Source organism: Macrotis lagotis, chromosome 6, assembly GCF_037893015.1.
Source record: "Macrotis lagotis isolate mMagLag1 chromosome 6, bilby.v1.9.chrom.fasta, whole genome shotgun sequence".
Taxonomy (NCBI): Eukaryota; Metazoa; Chordata; class Mammalia; order Peramelemorphia; family Peramelidae; genus Macrotis; species Macrotis lagotis.
Window position 1 is genome coordinate 203921580 of NC_133663.1, and position 11924 is coordinate 203933503.

The 11924-nt window shown below is 37.1% G+C and overlaps 1 long non-coding RNA gene across 1 annotated transcript; it reads left to right on the top strand.

The window, feature by feature from the left end:
* The first annotated feature begins 1476 nt into the window (after positions 1-1476).
* On the top strand, positions 1477-8171 carry LOC141491982 (uncharacterized). The gene is made up of 2 exons (XR_012469824.1): positions 1477-1668; positions 7833-8171. It is a non-coding gene; the product is annotated as an uncharacterized LOC141491982 (long non-coding RNA).
* The last annotated feature ends 3753 nt before the right edge of the window (positions 8172-11924 follow it).

Below are 11924 nucleotides of genomic sequence, written 5' to 3' on the forward strand. Positions count from 1 at the left end.
GGTATCTTATGGTTCACTGTTCATCAGACCCAAACCTTGGCCACCAGACAGACTGTCTGTGGATGGGGATTTGTGGCCATTCAGAATAGCAGTATCTGATGAACTTACTTTTCTCTTGACCCTGAACAGAATCCTTGCTGTCCCAGCTAGCTCATTTCCTAACCCAAAGGCCTCTCCTTGGGTATTGGATGGGGGGGGGTTCTCTTCCTCCCCTCCCTGAAGCACCTTTTCAACCCCTGGCCTCCCATCTAGGACTTCCTTTCTTGGAATTATCTAGAATCAGCCTCCAAAGATAAAAACCAAAGTTTCCCTACCTTTCTGGGTCATTTTCACAATTTTCCATCACTCTCCCCCATCAATGGCAGGATTTCAGGTCCATTCAGAGATCCACTGGAGGGAACTCTGGAAAAGAAACAAGGATCTGACTTGAAATCAAGCTATGAAGCCTCCTTCCCCGGGTCTCTTCTGGGGCTTCCTTGAGGTGTTCTGAAGATCCAGGATGAGACCCAAATTGTTATAAATGAATGAAAAGAAAAACCTGCTAGAATGAGAGAAAATTGTACATTTTATTTATGAACCTTGCAAGAGGAACACCTTAGTCTCAGGAGTCAGGTAATTTATTGTCCTCAGAAATTCTTTCCCCTCCCTCTTGGATGTTCATAGGCTCTCAGAGTTTGAGTTACAATCTAAAAGGTCCACCCATTCCATGATATGCCCCTAATTTGATCCCCCCCCATCATCTGAGGCATGATATGCTAAAGAATCCCAATCATCACAGTGGGTGTGTGAGTTAATATTCAATTACATAATTGTGCAAACTCAGTAGCATTAGGTCAAAATCTCCAGGTCACTCTTGACCCTGGGGGTTTGGTATCCCTGGAATGGGATTAGGAAAACTCTTCCAGTATTGTGATTGGCTGGGCCATTCCCCCTTTGTAATGGATTCCCTAAGGCACCCCTCCACACCCTGTGAAGACCAACATCCTACATTTCTTACATTCTCAAATGCCCATCAAACTCTTAATGAAAAAAGTTTCTATTTTGTTTATATTGTAGATGTGAAGTTTGAGCTGTCTTTTTGGACTTCCCGTTTCAAATGTCCAATATGAAGCCAATGACATGGGACTGGAGTTCAGGAGACTCTTGGTATCTATATTTAAAAAGTTACTGGTGTAAAAAAAATTGAATTCATTGAAAACTTAAGAGATTGCAAAGAAGGAAGAGGATTCAGGTTAAAGGTATTAAGTTTTGAAGATGCAAATTCAACTTTCTAGATTCCAAATCTAGTGTTCTTTATGATTCAGGGAACCTCAGGCTTAGGGAGTGTTGAGTTCAGTTGGAGACAAATTTTGTAAATGTTTTGTTTGCATTGTTAAGGGAATCTTTCTCCTTCTTTTATCATCTTAATTGAGACCACAGCCTGAGGGCGTGACCTTCAACCTAAACATTCTCTTTTGTTCTGGGCAGCCAGGGCAACCAGGGCAACCAGGAGCTGGAAACACTCTAAGACCCCTCCTAGAAAGGCAAAATCTCCAGTGCTGGATTTGGTTCACTCCCTGGTCACTACCCTTCCCATGGACCCTGAGGGAGAATTTAAGGAGATTGGGGAAGGGACTCACTTTTTTACCTTCCCAGCAGTAGGTCTGCCAAGACCAGTTAGCAATCCAGGTAGCCTTTTCTTTAATCTCTATTTAACTTTCCAATCACTGTCTTTTGTGTTGTAATTTATTCTCTTTATTTTCTTTCGCATTCCCTAGGTCTCAAAGTGTGATTCTTCACAGGCAATAATTGAATGCAAGGGCATTTATGCTATACTATCCTACAATGTTTAATATATTTTTTCTTATTTTTTTTATTTTTCCAACTACTTGTAGTTTTCAACAATCAATTTATTTTTACATTTTTCTCTCTCCTCACTCCCCCTAACAGAAAAACAGAAAACAATGGAATATAGCCTCTAGATCTGTAACCATGCTAAACATATATCCATATTAATCATGTTGTGAAAGAATAACCACCTCCAAATGGAAAAAAAATTAGAGATAAAAAATGGCATAATTCATAAGACAACATTTTAAAAAATTTGTAGATAGAAAATTTTGGTCTGCATTTGAACTCCACAAAGTTCTTTCTCTGGCCATGGATGGTATTCTTTAACACAAATCTTTTAGTATTGTCTTTGATTATTGTACTGCAGAAATGAGTAAGTCCATCAGAGTTGATCATCACCCCATGATGCTTTTAGTGTGTATAATGATCTTGTTCTATTCATATCACTCAGCATCAGTGAATGCAAATCTCTCCATGCTATTCTAGTTTCGTATACAAGAATAGTGTTCTATCACATTCATATAACACAATTTGTTCATCCATTCCTCAATTGATAGGAATCCCTTGAATTTCCAGTTTTTATTACTATAAAAAGAGTTGCTATGAATATTTTTATACATGTATTTTTTATCCATTTTTTGAGGTTTCTTTGTGATACAGACCTAGTATTCATATTGCTGGATCAAAGGGTATGTAGTGCTTTATTGCCTTTGGCCATTATTCCAAATTGCTCTCCAAAAATATTGGGCCACTTCACAATTCCACCAACAGTGCATTAGTGTCCCAGTTTTCCCACATTCTCTACAACACTGATCATTTTCCTTTTTAGACATACTGGCCATTCTGATAAGTGTGAGGTGGTACCTCAGAGTTCTTTTCATTTACATTTCTCTAATCAATAATGATTTAGATAGGGGGGCAGCTAGGTGGCTCAGTGGATAAAACACCGGCCCTGGAGTCAGGAGTACCTAGGTTCAAATCTGAGCTCAGACACTCAATAATTACCTAGCTGTGTGGCCTTGGGCAAGCCATTTAACCCCATTTGCCTTTCAAAATCCTAAAAAAAAAATGATTTAGATCATTTGTTCAGTATCTCTTCTTTCTCATTGCTAAAGCTAGCATTTCTAATAAAATATTGAATAGTAGTGGTGATAATGGGCATCCTTGTTTTATCCCTGATCTTATAGAAAATGCTTCTGGCTTATCTTCATTACACATGCTTTTGGCAGGTTTTAGATAGATATTGCCCCATTTATTCCTACACTCTTCATGTATTTAATAGGAATGGGCACAAAGCTTTTTCAGCATCTATTGAAATAATCACATAATTTCTGTTAGATTTATTATTGATGTGGGCAAGTATTCTGAGAGTTTTCCTAATGTTGAACCAACCCTTCATTGCTGGTATAAATCCTACTTGATTGTAGAGTATTATCCTAGTGATAAGTAGCTATAATTGCTTTGCTAATAGTTTTAAAATTTTTGCATTCATATTCATTAAGGAAATTGTTCTATAACTTTCTTTCTCTGTTTTGACTCTTCCTGGTTTAGATATCAGCACCATATTGGAGTCATTGAAGGAATTTGGCAGAACTTCACCTATTTTTCCAAATAGTTTATATAAAATTGGACTTAACTGTTCCTTGAATGTTTGGTGAATCTTGTGAATCCATCTAGCCCTGGAGAATTTTTTCTTAGGAAGTACATTGATGGTTTATTCAATTTATTTTTCTGACATAGTATAATTTAAACATTTAATTTCCTCTTCTAAGCAGTTTATATTTTTGAAAAAATTCATCCATTTCACTTAGATTGTAAAAATTATTAATTTCCTCATTGGTGGTAAATTCTTTTTCATTTTTGATACTGACAATTTTTTAAAATCAAATTGACCAAATATTTATCTACTTCATTGTTTTCATAAAACCAACTCTAAGTTTCTTTGATTTTATTAATTTTACCTTTAATTTTCAGAATTTCTGATTTAGTATTTAATTGGGGTGTTTTAATTTGTTCTTTTAGTTGTATGCCCAGTTCATTGATCTCTTTATTTTATTCATGTAGAGATACATTTCTCCCACCACCTTTGGCTATATCCCATAAATGTTGGTATATTGTCACCTTATTGTCATTGTCTTGAAGTTATGATTTGTTATTTGTTACATTTATTCATTAAAATTAGGCTATTTAGTTTCCAATTAATTTTGAGTTTCATTTATTGTCCCTTTATTGCATGTGAGTTTTATTGTATCATGATCTGAAAAAGGTACATTCAATATTTTTGCCTTTCTGCACCTGATTATGAAGTTTTTAAGACCTAATGCATTGTCAATGCCATATATAGCAGAAAAAAAGATATATTCCTTACTTTCCCCATTCAATTTGCTCTAGATGCCTATCATATCTAACTTTTCTAATATTCTATTCAACTTCTTAAGTTCCTTCATTATTTTATGGTTAGGTTTAGCTAATTCTGAGAGAGGAATTGTCTATGTCTTCTTGTAACTCATTTAACTTCTCTTCTAAGAACCTAGATGGCATTCTGCTTTGAGTTCATCCCATTCACATTCATAGTTTACTCTTTATTGCCCTCCATATTATCTCCCCTCCTTTCACCTTATCTCTCCTCTCCAGTGTTGTTTGCTTCTAAAAACCACCTCCCTTAATGTGTGCCCCCCTTCTGTCCCTCACCCTCCCTTTCACCTTTCACTTTTCCCCTTTTTCCTCCCTTCTCTTCTATCTTGTCCCTCCTTTCCTTCCTCCCTCCTTCTTCTCACCTAATACTGGAAGAGAAAGATAAATTTCTAAATTCAACTCTCTTTTTTTGTGTCTGTGTGTGTATGTGTGTGTGTGTGTGTGTGAGAATCCCTTTCAACCAAATCTGATGAAAGTAAGATTGAAGGGATTCTCAACCCCTCCCTTTTCTACCTCTTGCAAGATGTCTTTTGCACTTCATGTGACTACCTCCTTCTTTCTCTTTACAGCTCCCCTCCCTTTTTTAATGTATAATTTTTTTAAAACCATTTAATCAATGTTATAGACATAGTATGGATGTTCAAAACTTCAGTCTAATTATATATCCTGTAACAGAGTTACAATTCTCAAGAGTTATGAGAATCTTTCTCTCAGGTAGGGATGCAACCAATTTAATCTTAGTCTTTTTCTTTTCCTGTTTACTTTTTCATGTACCTCTTGAAGTTCTTGTTTGAAGATCAAATTTTCTATTCAGCTCTGGTATTTTCATCAGGAAAGATTGAAAGACCCTATTTTGTTAAATGTTCACGTTTTTTTCCCTGAACGAAAAGGCTCAGTTTTGCTGGACAGTTGATTCTTGGTTGTATTCAAGTTCCTTTTCCCTCCAGAATATCATATTCTAGTCCCTTTGATCCTTTAATGCTGATTTCAGTCAGGTCCTGTGTATTTGAATTACTTCTTTCTGGCTGCTAGAGTTTTCATTTTAATCTGATAATCTTGGAGTTTGGCTACAATATCCTTTTGCATTTTAGTTTGGGAATTCCTTTCAGGAGGTGAAAAAAGGATATTTGCAATGACTATTTTGTCCTCTGATTCCAGGTTATTAGAGCTGATCTCCTTAACTATTTCCTGAAGAATATTATCCAGGCTCTTTTTTTTTTGATCATGGCTTTGAGATAGTCCTATGATTCTTAGATGATCTCTCCTGGTTCTCTTTTCTAGATCAGTTGTTTTACCAATGTGGTATTTTAGATTTTCTTGATTTTGTTTAACAGGTTCTTGGTGTCTCATGAAGTCATTAGCTTCTGTCAGTTCCAATATATTTTTTTAGGGAGGTATATTCTTCATTTAGTTTTTGTATCTCCTTTTCCATTTGGTCAATTCTATTTTTAAAGGAGTTGTTTCCATTTTCCATTTGCCTAATTGTGTTTTGGGGGAATTTTTTCTTTTTGCATTTGCCCAATTATATTTTAAAAACATTTGTTTTCTTCTATCACTTTGGTCGCAAGATGTTTTCTCTTACATTTTTTTCCCTAATTTTTCCATTTGATTCTTAAATGTCTTTCTGATCTCTTCAAATCTAGGCTGGAGTCCAATTCCTATTCTCAGAGGCTTCACATATAGCAACCCTTCTGTCCTTTTCTGTCTGGTATCTTTATTTCCAAGGGACCATTCAATAGACCATGATTTTCTCTGACCTTTATTCATTTTCGAATTATTACCTAGCCCAAGAGTATTGTGTTGGGGAAATGGCTTGCTAGCAGATCTTTGTGTTAAGATCACTAGAGGCAGGGGTGGCTAGGTGGCGTAGTGGATAAAGCACCTGCTTGGAGTCAGGAGTACCTGGGTTCAAATCCGGTCTCAGACACTTAATAATTACCTAGCTGTGTGGCCTTGGGCAAGCCACTTAACCCCATCTGCCTTGCCAAAAACCTAAAAAAAAAACCAAAAAAACAAGATCACTAGAGGCTTGCTCACTGACCTGGGCCATAGATGTAACTCCAGGACTTTTACTCAATGGACCAGCCTTTACTAAATGGACCTTTTACTAAAAGAGGCTTCCTCTTTTTATCTGTGTTGGGGATGTCAGGCCCCCTACTCCCTAAGCCTGGGACTGTATCTGGGCCAAACTCACAGGCAACCCAGTTTCTGGGCTGGACTGGCAGAAATGCCAGAGGTACTCTCTGGATACTCAGAGCTGGGGAAGTTAACAACTTTGTCCTGTTGGGAAAGGTATGAACACCTGAAGCTGTGTCCACTGGGGAAAGTCAGTCCTGCTGGACAGGGTCTCTTGTGGTTTGGGCAATTCAGACCAGTCATGCTGGTGGAATGGGTGTCCTGGGCAGTAAACTCAGCCAATTTGACCACACCACAGAGGCTTCTGATCCCACAGTTGAGGTTCTCAGGTTAAGAGGCCCGACTCATGTTGGTTCTAAGGGAAAGCCAGGACAGTTTAAAACAGTGTCTGTCTTCTCTCTGAAATCTTGGTCAGAGAGAATTTACAAATATTTCATCTATTAGTATATAACAGAACACTAATTTTTAAGAGTAAAATTCCAAAATGACCTATTTAAACAGGTGCTAGAATCTCAAAAATTAGGGTATAGTTAAAAGCAAAGGCTATTGCTCAGTCATATTCATTCTATATCAAAGAAATCTATGTTTCTAGTAGTGAACATGAACTATAGCCCATGCAGAACCATTACCACTGCCACTCCTTCCTCACCTCCCATTTCTTGTTTAAGGTAAATTTCACCTCCCTTTCCTCTCTTCTTCTTTCCAGACCCTCCTCCTCTGCCTCATAATTCCTACTCTGGGTATAGGAATCAAATCAACAAAACCATTCCTGAAAAGAAAATGTGGAGGACTATAGCTACCATCTTGAGGTCTTTCCTGCCCCCAAACATTTCTCCCTTAATCACCACTCTCCCAAAAATTCTTTCCATATTTGAATGTAAGCTCCTTAAAGACAGGGCCTGTCTTGCTTCTTGGGCTTTGCAAAGTGGCAGTCACCTGAGAAGAGCTGAATAAATGATTTTTCAATCATTCATTCAAAATAAATTCTAACAATTCCCTATAGAAATTTGACCAGTATAAATCAACTGCCATAAAAAGTAAAATGAAAGAGCCTAGGAACTCCTTGAGCCAGAAACCAGATTTTGCTAAAGATATAGCAGTTGGGGGGGGTGGGGGTGGGCAAGAACAGTTTAGACTATAAACTTTGGTTTATAGAACTTTACAAAGAAAAGATAATAAAAGATTATTGTCTCAAACAAAAGTGAAAAGTAGTGGAGAAAACAAACACAAGTTTAAAGAATACTTGATTTAAGGTCCAATAAAATAAATTATCCAAAGGATCATTAAAGGGAACAAACAACTGTAAGGAGATGAAAAACAGAAAATATCTATTAAGATTTTTATAACCAAGCTCTTTTCACCATCCAAGACAATGGAACCACATCATCTCTACTCTACTGTGCTGCTTTTACAGAAGGGATTTTGTTCATTCTTTGTATTTATATCCTCAGGATCCAAGACAGTGCTTACAACACAGAAGATACCTAATTGTGGAGATGATACCAGGGAAAATAAATATGGAAGAAACAGCTGAACAAGTCACAATAAGTAGTCCCCAAGGAAGTCAGCAACCAAGACAACACAAAGCAATGGAAGAAGAGGATGTCAAAGGCATGAAAACTCAGGAAGAACTTTTATCTTTTCTACCCAGGAAAAAACAAATAGATTAAGAATATCTATGTTCTCTGACATACTGATAAAAATACATCCTGTAGAGCTTCTTACATATATATCTCTTGGGTACATTCTGCAATTTTAAATAAAGATCCATCTTTTTACCACTAGCATTACTTTGTTTAAATACTGATGCTCTTTCATTTTCTTACATCACTGTCATTTATGAATGACAACTCTCCTCCCCCCCAAAAGAACTCTCTCATATAAGAAGTACAATGCAAATGCTCAGTCTCTCAATGTTGTTTTCCTTTATATTACTGAAGTGTCCTTATAAATTGTTCTCCTGGTCTATTTCACTCAGGATCAATTCCTAATCTTCCCAAATTTCTCTGAATTCCTTATGGTCACCATTTGTTATGCACAATTATATTCTATTACATCCACATATTATAGTTTGTTCTGACATTGATGGGAATTTTTCTTTAAGGTCTGTGAGTACTATAAAAATATTCACAAATATTTTTATATTTTTCTATTACATAGGACTTTTTCATCTGTTAGGATTCCTTGACAGATATATGCCTAATAATAGTATCACCAGTCAAATTTAGTGAATTTAATATTACTCCACATAGTTTTTCAAATGCTAAAACAAGTCACAACTCCATTAAGTGCCTGTCTTCCCATGGTTGGTTGGTTGGTTGGTTGGTCGGTTGGTTCTTGTCCTTCATTATCAAAGAAGACAAAAATGACATCACTATGAGACAAATTGCAGTGTGTCTGCTTGTGGCTGATCGGACTAATATGAGCTAGGAATTCTCTACTGCAGTTTGGGCACAATTAAGTCCATGTGAACACTTGGGGTGGATATTCTAAATTTATATATGTCACGTTTCCTTTGATCTTCAATTCTGCTTCCTCAAAATGTATGGCACCTTCACTGATGAGGGCAGGCCATGCTGGGTGGGTCCTGTGCTAGTGTCTCCCAAGTTGTACGGTCAATTCTAAAACTCTTCAATGAAACCTTCAGGGTATCTCAGTATTAGATTGACTATCAAACTGAAGGTCTACAGAGCTATTGTGTTGATCTCATTGCTATATTTACACCTGCGAAACCTGGACAATCTACCAGTGCCATGTCAGGAAACTGAATTGCTTCCATTTAAATTGCCTTGGGAAGATTCTGAAGATCACCTGACAGGAGAAGATACTAGACACTGAGGTCCTTTACTGAGCTAAACTACCTGGCATTCAGGGGCAGCTAGGTGGTGCAATGGATAGAACACTGGCCCTGGAGTTAGGAGGACCTGCATTCAAATCCGGCCTCAGACACTTAATAATTACCTAGCTTGTGACCTTGAGCAAGTCACTTAATCCCATTGCCTTAAATAAAAATAAAAAAGAAAGAAACTGCCTGGCATTCCAATATTACTACAGAGAGCGTAACAATGGGTGGGCTGGGAATGCTGTTAGAATGCCAGACATGCTTACCAAAAATCTATTTTTATGGAGAACTCACACAGAGCAAGCACAGTCAATCTAATACTTCTCTCTTCTTCTTTTGGAGCCTCCCAACTACTGAGCTAGCTCTGGCAATGAGTGTCAACCTCATTATCAATGTCTTTGTGGTTTTTTTTTAGGTTTTTTCCCAAGGCAAATGGGGTTAAGTGGCTTGCCCAAGGCCACACAGCTAGGTAATTAGTAAGTGTCTGAGACCAGATTTGAACTCAAGTACTCCTGACTCCAGGGCTGGTGCTTTATCCACTATGCCACCTAGCCACCCCAATCAATGTCTTTGGAAAGGACACTACCAAGGTAAGTGAACTTGTCCACAGTACTCAAAACTTCATCTGTTGTAATTGATGATTCCACATATGGATGGTATGATGCTGGCTGATGGAGCACCTGTGTTTTCTTGGTATAGTTAGACCAAAATTAGCACAATCAGCAGATTATTGATCCACACTTTGTTGCATCTTGGCTTCAGAGGCTACCTTAAGTGTACAATCATTTGCAAACAGAAGATCATGCACCAACATTCCCTCTACATTAGTCTTGGCTTGTAGCCTTTTCAAGTTAAAGAATCTGCCATCAGTGCAGTAGCTGATCTTGAGGCCATATTCATCCTTATTGAAGACATTTGATAACATTGCTGAAAACATCATGCTTGAAAGTATGGGAACAAGGGCACATCCTTGGTTTAATCCAGTGGACTGGGAAATCTCAAGAGCATCATCCACTATCAAGAACCTGTATGCTGTTATGAAATTGAGATACAATACTGATGAAGTTTTCCAGGCAACCAAATTTTGACATAATTTTTCATAAACCTTCATGACTAATAGTATCAAAGGTCTTGGTCGGAACTACAAATATTGTTTTCAGACCTCTCTTCTGTTCCTGGCATTTTTCCTGGAATTATCAGGTAGCAAACACAATGTCGACTATTCCTCAACCCTTTCTGAAGTCACACTGACTCTCAGAAAGGTGACCAACTGCCAGGTGAAGGATCAGGCTATTGAGAAGGACTCTGGCAAGAATCTTACTAGCAATGACTAAAAGAAATTACCCATGTAATTATCACAGGACAATCTATTCCCTTTACCTTTATAGAGATGGATGATGGAGGCATCCTTGAATTCTTTATGCCATATTACCTGGAAATTTTCAGTCAGTTTTTAGATGAGTAATGGAGTATCTTGTAGATCTCAGCTGGAATAGAATCAGCACTAGGTGCTTTGCCACTTGAAAGGAGCTTATTGGCTCAAAGCCTCTTTTTCATTTGGAACTTCAGCTAGGGACTAATTGACTTCAAATTGAGGTAAGCAGTCAATGGCTTCTGCATAGTCTATTAAAAACACTATGGAAGTGTTCAGCCCATCTCTCCAGGATCAAGTCCCTGTCCTTAATCAATGTGGATCCATCAGAACTGAGTAGTTGAGATGCATCAAATGTCTTTGGTCTATGCATAAATAGCTTTCAGGGCATCATAAAAGTATTTTGGTTAGTTACTATCTCCGTAAAATTCAATTTCATCTGCTTTCTTATTAAGCCAAGAGTCCTGCCATCTCTCTAAGCTTTGCTTGGATTTTACTTCTGATGCAATTAAATGCTGCCTTCTTAGAAATGGATGAAGTATCCTGCTGGTAAACCCTGTGGCGGTCTTGTTTTTCATTTAGCAGTTTCTGTATTTCCCCATCATTTTCATCTTGGTGCTTGTGAGTGTTTTGGCCCAAATGAGCAAATGCAGTGCTATACATCAGATCTGTGAAAGTTGCCCACTCCTTTTCTGCTCCACTGTTGCAAACTGTGTGTTGGCTCAATTTTCCATCCAAGTTTGCAAGAAACTCAGAGAGACACTAATCTCTTGACATCAATTCTTCTAATATTCTGTCTTCCCATAAAGCTTCCAACAATTGTCATTTTTCAGACAATCCTAAATATGAAATTCTTCTCATAACTGTTTATGATATATTGTGGCAGAACAGAAAAAAAATACAAGAACTTGAGTCAAAAGACAAGGGTTCAAAACCCATCCTTATTATCTATCAAATATGTCACCTTGAACAAAACTTCCCTTGACTAGAGCTTCCAAATCTATTAAGGAGTTAGAAAAAATCCCTATCTTCCCTTAAAAGAATTACTCAGGTGCTATTCCCTTCCTGATTTCTATAATTTTTATTGCTTTCTACCTCTTTAAGTTATTTTTTATTTATTTTAGGGACTATTTTTTTATTTCAATATCTAGTATACAGCACAGGAGCCTTTGTAAAATAAGTTCTTATATTTGTATTTTTAAATTGAAAAACACAAGTCACATATTAAAGTCAGAGAAAGTTTAAATGCTATATATGTAAAATTTTAGGAATCAGACAATATCTTCTATATCTGTAATATTTATTTGTAAAGTTAATATCCTTTAAGTT